Source organism: Haliotis cracherodii, unplaced genomic scaffold, assembly GCF_022045235.1.
Source record: "Haliotis cracherodii isolate W230 unplaced genomic scaffold, xgHalCrac1.p SCAF_12, whole genome shotgun sequence".
Lineage (NCBI taxonomy): Eukaryota > Metazoa > Mollusca > Gastropoda > Lepetellida > Haliotidae > Haliotis > Haliotis cracherodii.
In genome coordinates, this window is record NW_027266267.1 from 23247833 (window position 1) to 23271245 (window position 23413).

At 41.3% G+C, this 23413-nt stretch overlaps 1 protein-coding gene across 2 annotated transcripts in view; it reads right to left on the bottom strand.

Annotated features, from left to right (window-relative positions):
- LOC139458267 (limbic system-associated membrane protein-like) overlaps positions 1-23413 on the bottom strand; it is a 53959-nt gene that overhangs the window by 27951 nt on the left and 2595 nt on the right. The window lies entirely within an intron of this gene.

Consider the following 23413-nt stretch of genomic DNA (forward strand, 5'->3'; position numbering starts at 1 on the left):
AAGCCAGTGGTTGGTATTGATATTAATGTGGGGGGAAAGCCCGAAGTGAGTGAGTGAGTTGGGTTTAACGCCGCTTTTAACAGTATTCCACTTATATCACAGCGTGTCAGCTTAATGTGGGAGGAAAGCCCGAATTGATGCAGGTCTCAGACGTTTACCACTTCGGTGAGACCCACGAGCACGGGTATGGTGCTGACAAACCTAGAAACATAATCGGGGCGAACCTTGATTCGAACCCACAATCATAGGTTTCTGGCGTGCCCAAGAGACGCAACTGCACAGCGAACCGCGGGGCCTTAGACGACTGGGCCACCCGTGCCCCCGGCACATATCATAACTACGCTAACCAACCAGGAATGATATTTTATTTATTAGTTATATTTTGCCTTCATATGGCATGGTATTTATGTAATCAAAAGGTTGCGCAATTTGATGTTGTTGTTTTTCCGGAACCGCGTTTCTTGTGGGTTTTGTTTATCTCCCGTAAAGATGCCAGGGTCGCGGCGCCCTACATAGCACAAGTAATGCAAGAAGCTTACGTACAATCTCCATCATGGAATTCATCTTCGATCTCACCAGAATCACAGTTCTCGCATATAACAGCTATAGCTGGTCAACATAATTCGATTTTCGGATAATATTCACATCTAAGTTAAGAAGCGAGATTCTAGATTTGCGAAATACCCTGATCAACGCTTTACCATTTAACTTTTCGATGTACATTTCTGTTCCAAATGATCCTTTAATACATGAATATTGTGTTAAAAAGTTTGATGTCCATATTGATTTGTGTTATTTTTTAAAATAAATATATTTAACTCAAATATACACAAAAACAGCTTCGTACAAGCCAGACGTGGTTACATCGGCAGGAAAAACTAGAATACAGTAAAGTACGGTTAAAACGAACTCAAAGAGACTACTCATTTTAGTTCGTTATAACCGTAGTTCGTTATAAATATATATACAGCATAACTTCATAAATAGTCGGGACCCAAAAAGTAAGTTCGTTATATCCGTAAGTTCGATGTAAGCGTGTTCGTTATAACCGTAGTTTACTGTATATCGTACATCCAGGGCCAAGTTCTACTTACCATTATCATCAGATCGTTTTCATAATTCATAACATAGATTGAGATAGCGATATGATTCCATATTTAATCATCTTAAAGGGGAAGTGTACACGCAAAAATCACTTTCTTTCTTTTTCTAAACAAAATGCAATTTTAGAATTTGTTAATATCTGTGTAAACTCATTTGTTTTCACAGTGAAAGAAGGAAGCTCACAATAGTGTGAAAGTGATATGCCGTTATGAGGCCTTCGTTTTTCGAGCTAAACAGGCCTGAGTTACCCCCCTTAGATAATGACGTAATTGGTGCCACTTCAACTGGATCCCTGTCTATTCTCAACGCAAAATATATCAAGAACCAGTTTGCGATAAAACAACATGGCCTACGACACACTCCGGCGCAGTGGTGACTCAGCATAACACTATGCTGGCTGGCATCTGAGACGCTAGAATCACACACCTGTATCTACACCACGTGAAGCGGCTCTAACATAGCATGATGACGTCATAATGTTTATCAATTGGCACCAATGACGTCATATTGCAAGGGGCATAAGCCATGGTGTTTTTGTTATGAAAATAGAACACTTGTGAAAAATATAAATCGTTTTAATGCAAAAAATGTGTTAATTAATTGTGATATTTTTATATTTTTGTCTATGACACTACTAGGTTAATACTTTTAATGTGGAAAAAGTACAAGAAAAATAGGTTCATGTCCATGTGTACTTGCCCTTTAAACAAAATTTAAGTTCTCATCTTTTGCTTCATACAAACAGATGCAGGGGTAAATGAACGCTCTCACCCAGAGCAACTACATTAGAATCGAACTTGACGCATCATCCCGGGACGAGGGAGTTAACTAACTGTGAAAGTCCAGTTTAGACACCATGTAACTCCCTTGCCTCTGGGAGATGAATTTCACACGCACGCACGCACGCACCCACACCTAAACCATTACCTAACGGTAATTCTCCTCGTGTCCTCGATGTTATTTTACAGTCACTACAAGATTAACATAGTACTATCATCTATGGAATCGTTTCTTTCACAATAGTCGTCTTAGGTGCCGCGATTCGCTGTGCAGAGTTGCGTCCCTTGGGCACGCCAGAAACCTATGATTGTGGGTTCGAATCCCGGTTCGCCCCGATTATGTTTCTAGGTTTGTCAGCACCATACCCGTGCTCGTGGGTTTCACCGAAGTGGTATACGTCACTTCGGGCTTTCCTCCCACATTATTTGTTTGTTTGTTGTTTAACGCCGCACTCAGCAATATTCCAGCTATATGACGGCGGTCTGTAAATAATCGTGTCTGGAACAGACAATCTAGTGATTGATATCATGAGCATCGTTTCACACAATTGGGATACGATGACATGCATCAACCAAGCCATCGAGCCTGACCACCCGATCACGTTAGTTGCCTCTTATGACAAGCATAGTCGCCTTTTACGGCAAGCATGGGTTGCTGAAGACCTATTCTACCCCGGATCTTCATGCAGTGGAAATGGACTAAATAATATCTTTGCAGTGGAAAGAGCTATTGGTAACTCGCACATGTGATAAAACCTGCATGTTCCTTGCATTACCTAGACCTAACGGAGGACATCGTCACCTGGTTTCTATGATCTTGTAAATAAGCACAGATAGCAAAATGTTTAAGAATTAAACGACGACTGGGTATTGTTTGTCGTACAATAAAACACAGCAGGGAGTCGTTTATTTTTTATATGACATATCAACATTATGAACAGCGTCTTTGCTATTTATCTCCTAGCTATCTTCACAGGTCTCCTACCACATTAAGCTGACACGCTGTGATATAACTGGAATACTGTTAAAAGCGGCGTTAAACCCAACTCACTCACTCACTCATTCTTATGTTGATTGTGGAATGTAGCTAGATAGACTTGCCTATTACAGATTTGTTTTGATCAAATGCACACTGTTAAACAATCATGCAGCAGGAATAGCGCAATTCTTTTTCGGAAAACAACTTCCGTCTTCGCTGTAACGTCCAGCATCTGGAACCTTTACAAGCCTCCCTCCTGTTACATGTAGACTTGGCCAGTCTCTAACGATGTTATTTTGATATTTTCTTATATAAGTGATCCTAAGAAACGGCCTACATCGACCTTTTACCAAATTAAAAAAAGATTTTCGTCTGCCCACCCTTGGAGAAGTCTATTGTTTTATGCAACATTCCCTAGAGTCTATCATACAGACCCTGAGGCAAATATATCCAATACAGCCCATGCAAGTCTATCATGTTTGGGAAGTCTAGACTACTGCAGTATCTGAAAATGACAAGAGTCTTTTTTTATATTTGTATCAAGATGAATTAAGAACTTTATTTTTTCTGTCAGATATGTTCATTTCAGACACTAGATGTAAGTCTACATTCCCTCTTATTGTCGCCCTTAGTCTGTTTCCCAGACCCCAAAGAATATACTGATAAAGGAGTTCAACGCAAGTCTAGAATGATTTAGGAAGTCTAGATTGCCTCAGCTCTAGGTAAGAATAGTTCTGGGCTCCATTTGGATTTTATTATTTTTATTTTGAAGAAATATATTTTAAATAAGATAACTTTATTTCTGGGACGATATGTTAGTTTATAACACCCTTACTTATCCCACGCCTCCTATTCGTTGATTGTGTGCGTGTCAGCCGGCAGTTAGACGTCATATACGAGTAATTCTCGCCAAAGTCACGATGGCGGCGAGATTTGGTTTATGGCATTAACCATGTGCTGCTTTGCAGTGTAGGGAATATGATGCGCCTCATGTACGGTACATATTACATATCACATCTGTCCCTGCAGCAGCTATAAATTAGATTTTGTGGGGCGTTCTGGCATTCGTTATTTCAATGATTACCTGATCGTGTTTGTGGCATTTCCAAAAAATAATTTCTGTTATATTTTCATTTTCGATTATCGAAGGTATTATCTGCACTCTATGACGAGAAATACCCCGTCCACATTTGCCACCATAGCTGTGTTCCGGAAGTGACGTCACCTTTTCAATCGCTCATAAACCTATGCTGGACAGTTTCTCTCGCTCATGAGTGTAATTTTGGTTGGACAACACGTTTAAGGGTTATAAGATATGACAATATGATAATTAGATAAGATAAGATAGGATAATTTATTACAAGAACATTCCAATTAGGAACAGATGTAACCAAGCATTAGCTAGACTAACATCTAGTCTAGGAAATGAACATATCGTACAGAAAAAAAACAGTTGTTCGGTTATCTTAATAAAAAAAATATCAGAAAAGGGAGCCCTTCATTTTCGGATACTGCAGTAATCAAGACTTGCCAAACATTATAGACTTGCATGGGCTGTATTTCATATATATTTGTATCAGAGTCTGTAAGACAATTTGCTGAGTAGAGAGTTGTTTCCCTTAGGCATAACAAGAGTTCGAATTCACTAACTATATCTGAACAGAGGAAGTATTACATAATATTGAATATCTCTCCTGACATCCTCGCGTGTCCGGTGTATATTATCTCCATTGTATTACGAATAATACCCTGAATCTATTCACCTCTACCCCCAACAAGAGACCTCTCCCTGAATGCCAGTAGATTGGGGGCTATTCATAGCGTCGCCTGTTTTGAATCGGACATAGTACCAAGGTGTCTCAAGGGTCTCGGCACAGCACATTGCGGCGCCCTACACGACTGGGCCACCAGCATGGGTTGCTGAAGATCTATTCTACCCCGGATCTTCACGGGTACTTTGCTGCACAATCACAATATTTACGTGACTTTGTGATAAAACCAAGAAGTCTTAAACAGTTTGTTTGAATCTATGCCCCCGAGAATTAATCATAAAACAGAACAAACTCAAGTCTGAACTGATTTTCAACGCTATCTTGACTTGAGAGTATTATATACAAACTCAACGCTATCTAGACTTGCCAATACAAAATACAACCTCAACGTTATCTAGACTTGCCAACATAATATACAACCTCAACTCTATCTAGACTTACCAATACAATATACAAGATCAACGCTATCTAGACTTGCCAATACAATATAACAACCTCAACGCTATCTAGACTTGCCAATACAATATACAACCTCAACGCTATCTAGACTTGCCAATACAATATACAACCTCAACGCTATCTAGACTTACCAATACAATATACAAGATGAACGCTATCTAGACTTGCCAACATATTATACTACCTCAACGCTATCTAGACTTGCCAATACAATATACAACCTCAACGCTATCTTGACTTGCCAATACAATATACAACCTCAACGCTATCTAGACTTGCCAATACAATATACAAGATCAACGCTATCTAGACTTGCCAACATATTATACAACCTCAACGCTATCTACATTTGCCAATACCAATATACAAGATCAACGCTATCTAGACTTGCCAATACAATATACAACCTCAACGCTATCTAGACTAGCCAATACCAAATACAATCTCAACGCTATCTAGACTTGCCAATATGATATACAAGATCAACGCTATCTAGACTTGCCAATATACTACGTCAACTACACCAATCTTCACATAGCGTCATGATGACACAGTATACTGACTCCGAGCAGAGCCGTCCTTGTTTTATCCCCTTCAAACCAATCGCAAAGATGCATAACAACAAGAACCATCTTTTAACGTATTTTGGTATGACACGTCCGGGGATCGAACCCCGACCTTCAACTCTCCGAACAGACACTCTACTCACTAGACCACGGAGGGGGCAGGTTTCACTGTGTACAGCTGACATTTATAATAACAAATTTAACACTCGTATCAGATTCAGATACAAATAACGCTCTGAGCACGTGCGAAACATACCGAAAGAAAACTCTATATAATGACAAGTATATATTTACTTAGCCAGTTGTGTAAACACGGATATATTCCCCTCCCGCAATTCCCAAATAATGATATCCCCGTGGAGCCCAACATATGATTAAGATCCACTCACGCAGATATAGAAGGAAGGGTAGCCTTGCTCCAAGACTGCAATGAAAGATATGTCCAGGGATATGAAGTAATTCTAACCACTTAATAGGCAAGTCTAAATAAGCGCACAGTACACTATACCCTTGCTCCAAGGCTGCAGTGAAAGATATGTCCAGGGATATGAAGTAATTCTATCCACTTAATAGGCAAGTCTAAATAAGCGGACATTACACTATAGCCTTGCTCTATGGCTGCACTGAAAGATAAGTCCATGGATGTGTAGTAATTTTATCCACCCAATAGGCAAGTCTTGATAAGTGCATCTAAGAACGCAAGACTCTTATAGGAACAAGTTGTACTTATCATTCATAAACACTGTAAAAAATTGGATCCTAAACACAAATTTAAACACGTTCGTTGTCTCCTAATTTTGACACGTCTAGGTCTTGACAGGTTTAGGATTGTGTTCAACAGCTAAACGTGTTTAGGGCCGAAATATTTATGCCAATATTTATGTGTATACCCCCTTGTAATTTATTGTAGGTAATTTATAATTAGAACACGGGAAAACTTGTTATTAGAGTTTAATCGGGATCATAAGTGAATGTGCGGTGCAGTGTTTGCGGTGCGGTGAATGTGTGTGTGTGTGTGTGTGTGTGTGCGTGCGTGCGTGCGTGCGTGCGTGCGTGCGCGCGCGTGTGTTTGTGTGGTGGGGGTGAGGTTGGGGGTGGGGTGGGGGGGGGTGGAGTTTGGTGTGTGTGGGGTGTGTGTGTGTGTGTGTGGGGGGGGGGGGGGGGGGTTAAAAGCTATTTCAGCAGTATAAAAGGAATAATAAAGCAGTTCAGTGTCTATCGTAACAATCAGATATACTTTCATTGTCAGCTTCCCGTATGAGAGAAATACTATGAGAAATACAGCTACAACACATTTACGAACATCTTAAACCTCGGACGTATGCCAACCTGTAACCTCTTTACTTGACGTCCCTCACACTACCATCTGAGCCATGGAGACTGTTGTCACTAGTGTCAGTTTTCCTAATCATCATTAACCGAGTTTGGTAAAGTTGAACATTTTCATTTTAATATTGTACCAAGTCCTGGTGGTAGATGTGTTATGCAAGTGTCTGTGAATCTGAAATACACATCTATTTTCAAAATATATTATACACCGTGTCCATTTTTGACTTACTGCCAAACCATATACACTTTATTGAACGAACTTAATGTATGTTTAAATTCGCAACATGTTTAAATGTGATAACGTGTTTACATGTTTACATGTTTCAACGTGTGTATATTCTGAACATGTTTAGATTTTGGGATGTAATGTTTAGGTGGTGTTTAGGCTGTGAGGTGATAGCTCATTTGAACAGAAATACAATAGATGGAACACATTAAATGTGTGTGCCGTTAAGGATTTTAACACATTCCTAATCATGTTTAGATCTAATACGTTTAGACAGAACACATTAAATGTGTGTGCCGTTAAGGATTTTAACACATTCCTAATTATGTTTAGATCTAATACGCTTAGATAGAACATATTAAATGTGTGTGCCGTTAAGGATTTAAACACATTCCTAATCATGTTTAGATCTAATACGTTTAGATAGAACATATTAAATGTGTGTGCCGTTAAGGATTTAAACAAATTCCTAATCATGTTTAGATCTAATACGTTTAGATAGAACACATTAAATGTGTGTGCCGATAAGGATTTAAACACATTCCTAATCATTTTTAGATCTAAACATGTATTGTATGTGGTTACACTCTAAATACATTTTTTTAAAGTGTAATCAAGAAATTATGATGTTAACTAATTTAATATTGCCTAAGAGACTTTTGCAAGTCTACAGGGAGGGTAACAGATGGGGATTCATGTTTGGCTGGCGGATGGTGTAACAGAGACAGTGAAAAGAGTAGCTTATACACCGTAAAGATTCACCTCTGGACCCGTTCCTCAGGCGAGGAGGAGGGGGAGGGGGGTGGGGTGGGAGGTAGGGGTGGTGGAGGTGGGGGTTGGCAGTAGGTTACACTGATTTGGACCAGCTGGAATATTGCGCTCCACAAAGGAAAGTCACATCTGGATGTACGTATAACCTATCATAGCATCTCAAGTAGACTTGCACAAGTCTCTTAGGCAATGATTATTAGTTTAAATAATAATTTCTAAATGCACTGTCCGCTCATCTAGACTTGCCTATAGTGATAGAAGTAATGTACACCGATGGACTTATCATTCAGTACAGCATTGGAGCAAGGCTATCTCTCACGCACACGCTGATACATACACACCCAGAGCTCCCAAGCAGGGTCCTTTGGCAAGTCTAGATTTCTTTAGCTTCAGGATAAATGAAGAGAATTTCTGGGTACCTCATATGTACAAGGAAGACCCTCTCCCTCGCTCTCTCTCTCTCTCTCTCTCTATATATATATATATATATATATATATATATATAGAGAGAGAGAGAGAGGGTCTTCCTGTATATATATATAACATTCTCTCTCGCACTCTCTCTCTCTCTCTCTCTCTCTATATATATATATATATATATATATAGAGAGAGAGAGAGAGAGAGAGAGAGAGAGGGGGTGGGGAGAGAGAGAGAGAGAGTGCGAGAGAGAATTTTTTTACAAAAGTCCAAAGATGAGCTGTACAATTTACTCAACCATGTGATTTAATATATAGACAATCCAGTGACTGATATCATGACCATCGATAAACGCAACTGGGATACGATGACATACTTCAAGTCAGCGAGTCTGACCACCCGATCCCGTTAGTCGCCTCTTACAAGCACAGTCGCCTTTTACGGCAAGCATGGGTTGCTAAAAGCCTGGTCTAGATCTGATCCGGATCTTCACGGGTCTCGGCTGATGTTCTGCGCCGCAGCCGCGTCATCATACCTCTTCATATATCCTATAAAGGAACCACGATCCATTGTCTGAAGGACAGTTCCAGTCTTCGTGCGAATATTGTATTTAACGTTGAGGGTGAAATTTAGATATTGTCTCTTTTTGCAAGAATGATATGCGTTTGAGCAAACTAGATTCGGACAATTCGATTCAACTAGTTCCATCACTACTTCACTCCAATTGCGGTGCGACATGGATTTCTGTACAGCGCACAGGTGTTAAAAATCTAGTTTAGCAACGTTGGCAGCGGAGAGTAGTTGGATGGGTGACAGGATTCTATAGGGTTTTGGTCGTGTTGCATGTGGTTTAGCCTTATAAAGGCAAGTGACTTTGTTCGAAATATGCCTGCTTGACTCCTGAGAGTTTGCAGAGCTTCGGCCCGACTCACACTGAAACACACTATACTCGTACTGTGTCCTTCGGCAAGTGACCGTATTCGATATTTGCCTGTTAAACTTGGGTTGTATCCTCCCAAGGGAACTGAGTGAGTGAGTTGGGTTTAACGCCGCTTTTAACATTATTCCAGTTATATCACGGCGTGTCAGCTAAATGTGGGAGGATAGACCGAAGTGATGCAGATCTCAGATGTTTACCACTTCGGTGAAACCCACGAGCACGGGAATGGTGCTGACAAACCTAGAAACATAATCGGGGCGAACCGGGATTCGAACCCAGAGTCATAGGTTTCTGGCGTGCCCAAGGGACGCAACTCTGCACAGAGAATCGCGGCGCCTTAGACGACTGGGCCACCCCTGCCCCAAAGGGAACTGAGATTCGGGAGTACTGTCGAGGTAATAATTGTGTAGCGCATTGGTCATACACTGGTGTGTGGAATCTAGTGTAATATAATTAAACGCATATGTTTTTCTTAATTACACCAGATGGCATGTTTGAGTGAGTGAGTGAGTTGGGTTTAACGCCGCTTTTAACAGTATTCCAGTGATATCACGGCGTATCAGCTTAATGTGGGAGGAAAGCCCCAAGTGATGCAGGTCTCAGACGTTTACCACCTCGGTGAAACCCATGAACACGGATATGGTGCTGACAAACCTAGAAACATAAGATGGCATGTTTGAGATCAGACGAGACACTAATTAAAACGTCTAGACCTACATATCTTATTTGTGCTGAAAACGCATAGCTTCCAATTGAACACAGAACCCTTCTGTTAATGTGATATGGCGCATACGCTTTACTGGGAAATTAAGAGTGCACTTCAGAACAGTGTAAAAAACAATGCTTATGAGGTGTAAACATTTTTCAAGCATTGCCTCGAAGTGCTTCGAGAAGAAAACATTCCTTTGTTGATAAAAAAGATGTGTGTTGAACAAAGCCATAAAGCGTACTGAGCGATGACAGGCTGTTTTATTTTGACTCGCTTTGAAAGGTGGGGTAGCTTGTTAGATAGACTGACATCTAATCTCTGAAATGAACATAATTAATAGAGAGAAAAAACAGTTGTTAAATTATAGTTTAATTTAAAATATAATGAAAAGGAATCCAGAGACTTTCTTCATTTTCAGACCCTGATACTGCAGTAATCTAGACTTGCCAAACATTACAGACTTGCATAGGTGAGTGAGTGAGTGAGTGAGTGAGTGAATGGATGAGTGAGTGAGTGAGTGAGTGAATGGATGAGTGAGTGAGTGAGTGAGTGAGTGAGTGAGTGAGTGAGTGAGTGAGTCTGTAGAAAGCCGATTTGAACGGTATTTCTGTAATTTTTTCAACTTGTCAGTTTGATGTGAGAGGTCAAACCTAAAACCAACTTCGATTCATTTGCAGCATACCTGTGAAGACAAACTGTATAATGCTTCTTAATTGTTGACGTCTGAAGCAAACATTTTGAATATTTGTTTTAAGTTGTTAGATTAATGAAATAGTTGAATGCATATCTAGAAGGAAGGATTTTAGGAAAGTTATCATTGAGTGCAGTTGATCTGATTGTAAGTAGGTGGCGGAGGCAGTCACACTATATAGTGCAATTCCCCAAAATGGTCCGATCTAGAAGGATCTTGATTGTAATAAAACTATCAACAATAAATCATATAACTGTAAACAAACACGTCGCGTGCCTAGTTTAAAAAGAACTAGGTTCACATTACAAACAATGTATATTCCCTTAAACAATCTATTGTTTGGTCAAAATTGACCTATTGTGACACTCACTGTCAACATGTCAGATTTATGCTGTAGTAGATTACTTGATTTTCACATACTTTCTGTGATGTTCCTTGGAGCTAGGGTACAGTCTGGCAAGGAGTAGTATAGAGAATGTTCAAAGCGATGACCTAACTAGACAATGTTGGCTTGACAGAGAAACCACCTATTCTCCACCGACATCGGCGACGCGATTGATGACATGATAGGATAGAGACACTTCTGTTGGTAAGACATGTACATCGCGAGTCTCTGGCTTACAGCACACACACACACACACACACACGCACGCACGCACACACTAACACACTAACACGCACGCACACACACACACTGACACGCACACACGCACGCACGCACCACACACACACACACACTAACACGCACACACACACACGCACACACACACGCGCGCACACACACTAACACGCACACACACACACTAACACGCACGCGCGCACACACACACACGCACGCACGCACGCACACACACACCGCGCGCGCACACACACAGGCACGCACGCACGCACGCACGCACACACACACGCACGCACGCACACACACTAACACGCACGCGCGCACACACACGCACGCACGCACGCACGCACACACACACGCGCGCACGCACACACACACACACGCACGCACGCACGCACACAAGCACGCACATGCACACACACACACACACACACACACACATACACGCTCATGCTCTATAGCAAACATTTCATTTCATACTAAGCGCACGGCTTGAAGTCTCCTGGCAACTCAAAGCAAACATTAAAGCTAGAAAAAAAAAGATAGAGAGATGAGGAAATGAATATCTGGCAGAGCAATGTGAATATCTCCCACATCTGGTATTAGCTGCTGAAGCAACGCCACATTCAAAATTGATTATTCTAACATGATGCTCCCATGGTATTCCTTCTAACGTATGCTTTGTGACGTCTCTTCGACTGCAATGAGATATCGGTTCCAGACTGCATTGTATTGCATCAAGGATCTAATAAGTCAGGGATCTAATATTACAGTGGTTGGTACAGCAACAGGCGGAAGCTATCGGGATGTGATCTCATATACCGGTGAATCATTCCCACACAATACCCCTTGTCTTCAAGCACATTTGGCAGTTTGGCACATTCAGTGTCCAGCTGTCTTTTGTCAGAAACGGCATATGTTTACCCCTTACACTACATTCAAGGTTAAGAAGCAAGCTACCTTGAAACATATGATGTCCTTGGACAAAATAAACCACATGTGTATTACATAACAGTTCCTAGCCACATAAACGTCGGGGGAAAAGAAAGTATAAAAGAATAATTTCAGACTTTTTGTTGAACTGGGGCGCCACAACAACATCCCATATAATAAAATGTCTGCACTTTCTGTTTTTCGAAGGGACATAACCATACTGAAGATGAATTCCATGTTCTTGTGATTTGTGACCAGTATTCTAGAACAAGAAGAAACTCTTTTCCCAAGCGTCTCGCTACCCCTCCCTATATTGAGAGTTTTATAAGACTTATGTCAGCTGAAAACGGTAAATCATTTGTAAAACTTCTCAGCATGCAAACATATATACAGTATATTTCCATTGTATTATGGGCCGGTGGCCTGAAGTACCGAATATATTTGTCTGCCTGTCTGTCTGAAAAAAGACCCAACAAGAAATAGTTACCCGATGGAGATATATTTGATACGGGTATCGTAGTTGTGGTTTGGACCTTAAGTGTTCAGCCTGGTTTGGTTTGTTTGGTTTGTTTATTGCTTAACGCTGCACTCAGCAATATTCCAGCTATATGACGGCGGTCTGTAAATAATCGAGTCTGGAACAGACAATCCTGTGATTGACATCATGAGCATCGATCCACGCAATTGGGATACGATGACATGCATCAACCAAGTCAGCGAGCCTGACCACCCGATCCCGTTAGTCGCCTCTTACGACAAGCAAAGTCGCCTTTTACGGCAAGCATGGGTTGCTGAAGACCTATTCAACCCAGGATCTTCACGGGTCTTTCAGCCTAGTAACGTTGTGATAACGTTTGTAATGTTCTGGTCAAATTCAGTTTTCAGTGTATACTTTCTTTTGCCCAGCAGTGTAGTAAGTAGCTTGCAGTTAGCCTAAGCATAATGACAAATGTAATTGAAATAACTCTTTAACTCATCTAACGCCACTTCGTGCCTTCGGTCATTACGATGTGGATGTAAATGATTCGATCAGGTAATAAGGGGAGTCAATGAGGAAGCTACTACACATGAATATTCCAACTATATCGCAGCAGTCTGGGTCAGAGAGACATTACATAAATAGAGATTATTACCCTTGTGAATATCGTAATTATTCTACTTTAGGGATAAAAAAAAAGTATTATGGCCTCTGCTGAGAGTAATACTGGAGGAAAACAACCTCTTCAGCGGATCTTAAAGACGTAATTACATTCAAAGAAGTAGAGTCTGAATACAAGTTTTGAGTTAATCGCCCAAATTATCATACAGAGCCAAATGACTAAACACGTGAGTGCAATGGCCTCTTATCTTTTAATATAATTCATAAAATAACGGACGTTTAAGGCGGAATATAATTCAGTAAAATAGACGTAGGATGCATCTAGTGTAGTGAGAGAACCGCTCAATACATATTATAGTAACACATGACTTGCAGCAATTGTTGTCGCCTATTGGGAAAGTTCCTCAATAGTTTGTTCAGCAGGATGGCACTGTATTGATATGTGGTGATTGAAAGTAGTTCTTGCTAGGCGACGTCATTTGCACATTTATGACACGAATCTCATTAAAATCAGATCTTAGTCTTAGCTAAAGCTAAACAAAGATCTGAGGACATCCAATAAGGGGTCAGAACGACCTTTCATCCAACCAATCAGGGCGTCGCTTACCAGATTATGAAAGTGACAGTCGGAATGAGATTTCTAATCATGCAACCTCGAAAACTTTAACAGGGGGTATTCCGAACGATATTTACGGGCTTCACAACTGAATCCATACAATCTAGACCATCTTTTAGCCATTCCAGAATGTTCTTTCGTTCAGGTTTCAAATTTTTTTTATCGAGAATTTGTCAAAATATGTTTCGAAGCGTCGTCGCCAATTTGGAATTAGTGCCGTAAAGCACGAGAAAGCGCCTTCTGATTGGCTAATGTTGACTTCTTGTCAGTCATTCCATTTGGTCGGTCAAAGCTCGCGCAAGGTCGGTCTGACGTGACCTGTAACGGGATGTCCTCAGATCTTTGTTTAGAGGTAGCGAGAACTAAGATCTTATTTTAATGAGATTGTTACATACGTGAGATACAATATATACAGACAATATGAAACAGATGACATTTCATACCACATTTTGCAACTTTAGTTTACTTCGTACAACAATATGCTTGGATAGACTTTAACGTTCGTCTTGATAAATTTATCGTAGTCGTCGGATTGTGTTATTGCACCACATTACACGCCTTTAGGTGATAAATACTATTGACATGAACCTTGTTCCAAATCATCGAGGTACGATGCCTGACCACCCGAGCCTGACCACCCGAGCCTGTTAGTCGTCTCTTACGACAAGCGTAGTCGCCTCTTACGGCAAGCATGGGTTGCTGAAGACCTTTTCAAACCAGAATCTTTCCAGGTCACCGGCTCGTACAACAAAGATGTTCCACTGGGAACTTAGCCTGTCCGGGGACGCCAGTTACGAGTAAAACATAATATTCATTATTGTTACGTAATGTGTTGTGGACAACCCACGTGTTAATGAATATATCGCCTCCTCGCATTGTATACAACCTTGAATGATTAAACTGGTCATGCTCAACTGTTGTCTTGAATTTCCTGTTTTGAGTTTTACCATATATTCACGTGTTTTTGTTTTTTTTCATGTGAACGATTGACTTTCCTTTGCATGTGTTTGTGACGGGGGCAACCGGCCGGTTGGGCAGGACGGCAACACTGGGCATCATCACTATTTGATTGTGATTCTTAAATACATGCTCATGATATAGTCGGAATCGGTACATCGACTCCGATTCCGGTAAATATTTTTTTTATTCTTGGGGGGGGGCTTAAAAGGATTTTGTCGCTTTTATTTATCAACATTGATCTACATAACCAGTGATAATCAATATTGCTAGAGAGATCGTTTAGCGATACCGTGTGTGTGGAGGGGACTTAATAGGCGCTTCCTATGACTTTGCAAACACACATGTAGTGCCTTATCGTTACATATCTTATCTGAGGCGCTGCGTGGACCTCCGTCGTTGATGTACAGGGTGTGGGTGGTAGAGACGTGCGTGCCAGGTATTTGATGAATAGATTGTGTCGGTGTCAGCCTGGCTAGAAGAACCAGACTTTCAGAGTACTGAGTGAGTGAGTGAGTTAGGGAGGAAAACGTAACGGCAACCAAACTTCACTGCGACGAGAACACGTAATGGAGTACAAAATACAAGTTGAATACGTTATCATATTTTAGTGTAGAAATGTAATTGAAAACTTTTTAAGTAGGGGAGGGGGGGGGGTATGACCGGGGGAGAAAGGAAGAATGTTAAAATGAGAAAACTGGGGGCGAACACAAGATGAAATGGGGTATGACTGGGGAAAGATGAGTTCCCCTCTCATTAAAGTCAGATGTGAATCCTCTCTCAAAGATTTCAGGACATCCCACCACAGGTCACGTCAGAACGACTGTTCGCGAACTTTGACGGTCCAGTGAGATTGCAAACAGGAAATCGACATTAACCAATCAGAGATCAGCTTTCTCGAGCTTTACGGCATTATTTCTAAATAGAGACTAACATTCACGAATAGACTTTGAAATCTATTATGACAAAGTAAAAGTATATTTTGGATGAACAGAATAGGAAGATTTACTGTGCTTCGTGGATAGGGATAAAAATGACAGAAATACCTGAACAGTAAAAAGATGGCAAAATGAAGGTAAAAGAGAACACGTGTGCTGTAGGAATTATGACGGCAAGCAGAGAAGACAATGAAAACTGAACCACGCCCATATTGATGGCACGGGCAGGGGCAGGGGCAGGTGTTGCATCAGCCAGCGGTTGTAGTTATACCAGCATCAGTACCAGCATCAGGTGTCAGGCTAACATGAAGCAGAGGAAGCCTGAATGTCTTCATGGTAAGTGACAGAATGTGAAGCCCGTGGTAGTTGACATTGCAGAGGTATCTCCATTTGAGACAGGGCTGCATTGGTGGAGATGAAAACCCTCCTGGTGATTAACTAATTTAGAAATAGATACCAAAATGTTACACTTATAGATGATATAATGGTAGGTGAAGCATGGCATGCCTACGTAGGGATACGTGAGGCTGTATGTTACAATACTACCATCTACTAGGAATAAAACAGTTATCTGGGGATATTTACTGCCCCTTCACCAGATGATTCAATGTTACATATTGCCCCTTCACCAGATGACTCAATGTTACATATCGCCCCTTCAACAGATGATTCAATGTTACATATTGCCCCTTCACCAGATGATTCCATGTTACATATTGCCCCTTCATCAGATGATTCAATGTTACATATTGCCCCTTCACCAGATGATTCCATGTTACATATTGCCCCTTCACCAGATGATTCAATGTTACATATTGCCCCTTCACCAGATGATTCCATGTTACATATCGCCCCTTCACCTGGCGATTCGATGTTAGATATTGCTCCTTCACCAGATGATTCAATGTTACATTGTGCCCCTTTGCCGTTGATTAAATGTTACACATTGCCCCTTCACAAGATGATTCAATGTTACATATTGCCCCTTTGCCGGGTGATTAAATGTTACATATCGCCCCTTCACTGGGTGATTCAATGTTATATATTGCCCCTTGGCCGGGTGATTAAATGTTACATAATGCCCCTTTGCCGGATGATTAAATGTTACATATCGCCCCTTCACCAGATGATTCAATGTTACATATTGCCCCTTTGCCGGGTGATTCAATGTTACATATTGCCCCTTCACCAGATGATTCCATGTTACATATTGCCCCTTGGCCGGGTGATTAAATGTTACATATTGCCCCTTCACCAGATGATTCAATGTTACATATTGCCCCTTCACCAGATGATTCCATGTTACATATCGCCCCTTCACCTGGCGATTCGATGTTAAATATTGCTCCTTCACAAGATGATTCAATGTTACATTGTGCCCCTTTGCCGTTGATTAAATGTTACACATTGCCCCTTCACAAGATGATTCAATGTTACATATTGCCCCTTTGCCGGGTGATTAAATGTTACATATCGCCCCTTCACTGGGTGATTAAATGTTACATATCGCCCCTTCACTGGGTGATTCAATGTTATATATTGCCCCTTGGCCGGGTGATTAAATGTTACATATCGCCCCTTCACTGGGTGATTCAATGTTATATATTGCCCCTTGGCCGGGTGATTAAATGTTACATAATGCCCCTTTGCCGGATGATTAAATGTTACATATCGCCCCTTCACCAGATGATTCAATGTTACATATTGCCCCTTTGCCGGGTGATTCAATGTTACATATTGCCCCTTCACCAGATGATTCCATGTTACATATTGCCCCTTGGCCGGGTGATTAAATGTTACATATTGCCCCTTCACCAGATGATTCAATGTTACATATTGCCCCTTCACCAGATGATTCAATGTTACATATTGCCCCTTCACCAGATGATTCCATGTTACATATCGCCCCTTCACCTGGCGATTCGATGTTAAATATTGCTCCTTCACAAGATGATTCAATGTTACATTGTGCCCCCTTTGCCGTTGATTAAATGTTACACATTGCCCCTTCACAAGATGATTCAATGTTACATATTGCCCCTTTGCCGGGTGATTAAATGTTACATATCGCCCCTTCACTGGGTGATTAAATGTTACATATCGCCCCTTCACTGGGTGATTCAATGTTATATATTGCCCCTTGGCCGGGTGATTAAATGTTACATAATGCCCCTTTGCCGGATGATTAAATGTTACATATCGCCCCTTCACCAGATGATTCAATGTTACATATTGCCCCTTTGCCGGGTGATTCAATGTTACATATTGCCCCTTCACCAGATGATTAATTTCCATGTTACATATTGCCCCTTGGCCGGGTGATTAAATGTTACATATTGCCCCTTCACCAGATGATTCAATGTTACATATTGCCCCTTCACCAGATGATTCAATGTTACGTATTGCCCCTTCACCAGATGATTCCATGTTACATATCGCCCCTTCACCTGGCGATTCGATGTTAAATATTGCTCCTTCACCAGATGATTCAATGTTACATTGTGCCCCTTTGCCGTTGATTAAATGTTACACATTGCCCCTTCACAAGATGATTCAATGTTACATATTGCCCCTTTGCCGGGTGATTAAATGTTACATATCGCCCCTTCACTGGGTGATTCAATGTTACATATTGCCCCTTGGCCGGGTGATTAAATGTTACATAATGCCCCTTTGCCGGATGATTAAATGTTACATATCGCCCCTTCACCAGATGATTCAATGTTACATATTGCCCCTTTGCCGGGTGATTCAATGTTACACATTACCCCTTCACAAGATGATTCAATGTTACATATTGCTCCTTCACCGGGTGATTCAATGTTACATATCGCCCCTTCACCGGATGATTCAATGTTACATATTGCCCCTTTGCCGGGTGATTAAATGTTACAGATTGCCCCTTCGCCAGATGATTCAATGTTAGATATTTCCCCTTTGCCGGGTGATTCAATGTTACATGTTGCCCCTTCACCAGATGATTCAATGTTACATTTTGCCCTTTTGCCGGGTGATTCAATGTTACATATTGCCCCTTCACAAGATGATTCAATGTTACATATTGCTCCTTCGCCTGGTTATTCAATGTTACATATTGCCCCTTTGCCGGGTGATTAAATGTTACATATTCCCCTTCACCAGATGATTCAATGTTACATATTGCCCCTTTGCCGGGTGATTCAATGTTACATATTGCCCCTTCACCTGGCGATTCAATGTTACATATTGCCCCTTCACAATATGATTCAATGTTACATATTGCTCCTTCACCTAGTTATTCAATGTTACATATCGCCCCTTCACCGGGTGATTCAATGTTACATATTGCTCCTTCACCTGGTTATTCAATGTTACATATTGCCCCTTCACCTGGTGATTCAATGTTACATATTGCTCCTTCACCTCGTTATTCAATGTTACATTTCGCCCCTTCACCGGGTGATTCAATGTTACATATTGCTCCTTCACCTGGTTATTCAATGTTACATATTGCCCCTTCACTGGGTGATTCAATGTTACATATTGCCACACACACCCCCCAAACCACATCAAACACCCCATACCACATCACATACACACACATCACACACACACCACGCACACATACCAAACACGCCACACATACGCACACCCCCACATACACACACATACCCCCCCCCCCCCCCCCCCCCCCCCCCCCACACACACACACACACACTCACACACACACTCACACTCTCACACACACACACACACACACACACATATGAAGGAATCATTATGATCCAAATCCAGATGAATGAGTTCAGGCAGTTCAGGGAGGTACCTGTCTGTCTACATCAATGAGATGATCCATGCAACGCTTGTAAATGGGTATTCGATTAAAGCCAGATTCACGTACATTCAGATGTGTAATAAAGGGAAAGCAATTTGTTTTGTGAACAACTTGAAATACACATGCTGAGACTGTCGTTTGTGACAGAGCCTAGTCCCCCCCCCCCCCCCCCCCCCCCATTATGGCGCCTGGGGTAACAATAAGGAAAAGAGGAAGAAGAACAAGAAGGGGAAGAAGAAGAACAATAAGAGAAGGAAGAAGAAGGACAAGAAGGGGAACAAGAAGAGGAAGAGGAAGAATAAGTACAAGAGGAAGGGGAAGACAAGAATAAGAATAACAGGAAAAGAAAGAGGATGAAGAAGAGGAAGAAAAAGGACAAGAAGAGAAAGAAGAGGAGGCGGAAGAAGAACAAGACGGGAAGAGGAAGAAGAAGAAGAAGAGGGAGATGAAAACGAAGAGGATGAACAAGAAGAGGGAGAAGAAGAAGAGGAGAAAGAAGAAGAAAAAGAAGAGGAAGAAGAATTGGGAGAACCAAAAAGAGGGAGGGGAAGGAGAAGAAGAACAAGAAGAGGGAGAGGAAATAGAGGGAAAAGAAGAAGAACAAGAAGGGGAAGAAGGACAAGAAGGTGATGAAGAAGAGGAAGAACAAGAAGAGGGGAGTCAGAAGAAGAATGACAAGAAGATGAAGAAGAACAACGAGAAGAGAGAGAGGAAGGGGCAATTAATGAGACTGTCCAACACAACGTCAGTGGATGTCCAGCTTTGGCACCAACAATGTATCTTAAGCAACATGATGGAGTGGCTCGCCATGCGTGACGGAAAATGATAAATACAAAATTCTTTGGAATAGGCCCGTACACAGCCTGAAACCTATCCAGACCAACAAACCTGACCTTGTCCTTTTTGATAAATCCAATGAAGTCATGTATATCAATGATTTTCTGTCCCTTTTGACACTAATGACAAGAATCAGGAGAAACATGGCAAATATGTGGACCTCGCTTTCGAAATGCATCCCATGTACCAAGTTGACCGACTCACCATTGTTCTCAGTACCTTAGGTTTAGTATCCCCCCCCCCCCCCCCCCCCCGTCTGTTGAACAATCAATCTTAAGAACAAGTTGTCACATGGCGAACTGTCAGCTTATCGTGTACTACCTAATAGAAGGAGATAATAACTAGACATATTCTGTGTAGCCTTTGAGCAAGGCTTCCTCAAGCCAAACAAACCCAAAGTAGAAAACAGCATTATGAGGCGGAACATTAGTGTCAGCGTGGGGGAACTTACATCATTTCGCCTCCAAAACAATCATGTACGTCAGTTAAGAGAGTTGTGTTTGAGACACTAGGATATGCTACATTTAACTTCGACAGTCCTGCTCAACTCGTCCCATAACTCTAGTCTGGTACATGTATATTAGCCAGACCTCCGGGAAACAGTGTCCCACAAGACCACTTTTCTTTACAATGCCAGTTAAAGGGCTGGCTCGTCGCGTCGAAAGACCGGATACTCGATTTACTAATGGTGCTGACAGATGAGGAGGTGAGGTGAAATGGGGTTTCACGTCGCATCCAATATTTTGGCACTTATGTAGCGATGTGCACGGACGTGTGTGTGTTTGTTTGTTTGTTTGTTGTAACAACGCGTGATAGTCTGACGTTGATTAATGAATAATTAAGGGGGCGGACGTAAGATTTTCAGTAGGAAGTGACAACTTGGAGACGACGGCTTGCGGTATATACAGTTTTACTTTATACATGTAGATATATACATACAAAAGACACTATGTGCCAGGTCAGCACATAGTGGAAGTGGTTGTTGTCTAGGTGCCCCGGAGCACCCAGCCTAACCCTAGCTAGGCTAAGGGTAAGACCTTTCTGTTCCTCTCAATCTCTCTGGACCAAGGCTTATATAGCTAAGGTCACCTGACATTTAGTAAGTAATAAATATAAATATAAACAGTAATTCATCAGCGACATACTTGCACATCTCATTCAGGTTGGCAGACGGTCGATGTACACAAAAATGGGGATTAACCATTAGGATAAGCATCTTATAAATAACAGCAATTAAGTCTTTAAAGGCATATAGATGTGCTCCGGGGCTGGGTGCTGGGTGCTGGGTGTGTGTGTGTGACTTCTTGTACTAGTCCGGACTAATGCGGAATTTATAGTGCATGCCACTGACATACCATGCCGCAGTTTAACAGTGACAGTATACTGACTCCCTCCAGTCCTTGTTCAAACCCTTAAAACTCATCAGGCAGGGTTAAAACTCATCAGGCAGGGTAAAAAGAGGTACCATCTTTCAACGACTGTTGGTATGACGCGGAATTGAACCCCAGACCTTCCGCTCTCGGACGCTCTACCACTAGACCACGGAGGCTGTCTACTGACAGATGGACGAAGAAAAAAGTAATATTGTGATGATAATAACCATAAAACTACCAACTACTAGACCACGGAGGCTGTCTACTGACAGATGGACGAAGAAAAAAGTAATATTGTGATGATAATAACCATATAACTACCAACTACTAGACCATGGAGGCTGTCTACTGACAGATGGAAGGGAAAAGAAGTAGTATTGTTGATGATAATATACCATATAACTACCAACTACTAGACCACGGAGGCTGTCTTCTGACAGATGGAAGGAAAAAAAAGTAGTATTGGTGATGATAATAACCATATAACTACCAACTACTAGACGACGGAGGCTGTCTACTGACACATGGACGAAGAAAGAAGTAATATTGGTGATGATAATAACCATATAACTACCAACTACTAGACCATGGAGGCTGTCTACTGACAGACGGACAAAGAAAGAAGTAATATTGGTGATGTTAATTACCATAGAACTACCAACTACCACGAGACTATCACTATTGCTGCTAATACAATGTATTACCTCCTCTCATAAAGATAATTAATATGTTATTAACCTACACTTCATGTCAGTTATCACTGGACAGTAAATCCCATTTTGTGTTGATCAGGAAATCATACAAGCAAACATGTTGTATTGCTTATCGTCTTTTTCTGATTAAGTGAATTTAATTTAAACACACTTCTTCCGCACTATTATTTCATCTAGACAGTATGAGTGAATACTTTTTGGTGAATCAATGAATGTGTATTTTTATGTCTGTCCATATATGTGTGTGTGTGTGTGTATTGTGTGTGTGTATTTTGTGTGTGTGTGTGTGTGTGTGTGTGTGTATTTTGTGTGTGTGTGTGTGTGTGTGTGTGTGTGTGTGTGTGTGTGTGTGTGTGTGTGTGTGTGTGTGTGTGTGTGTGTGTGTGTGTGTGTGTGTACGTGTGTGTGTACGTGTATGTATGTGTATGTATGTGTGCGTGTGTGCATGTGTGTATGTATGTATGTATGTATGTATGTATGTATGTATGTATGTATGTATGTGTGTATGTATGTATGTATGTATGTATGTATGTATGTATGTATGTGTATGTCTCTGTGTGTGTGTGTGTTCGCGCGCGCGCGCGTGTGTGTGTTTATCCGACACAAAGCATTGTTTTACATCTCAACGCATTTTTTTATATCTAAATTTGAAAAAAAAAACAGCTAAAAAATAGAACTACATAAGCTTCACCTAACCCCAAGGAACGCCAGAGCTGCTGTTCGTCCCTGTATGGAGGCGATACAAAGATGTTTTTATATACTCCCTGTTTC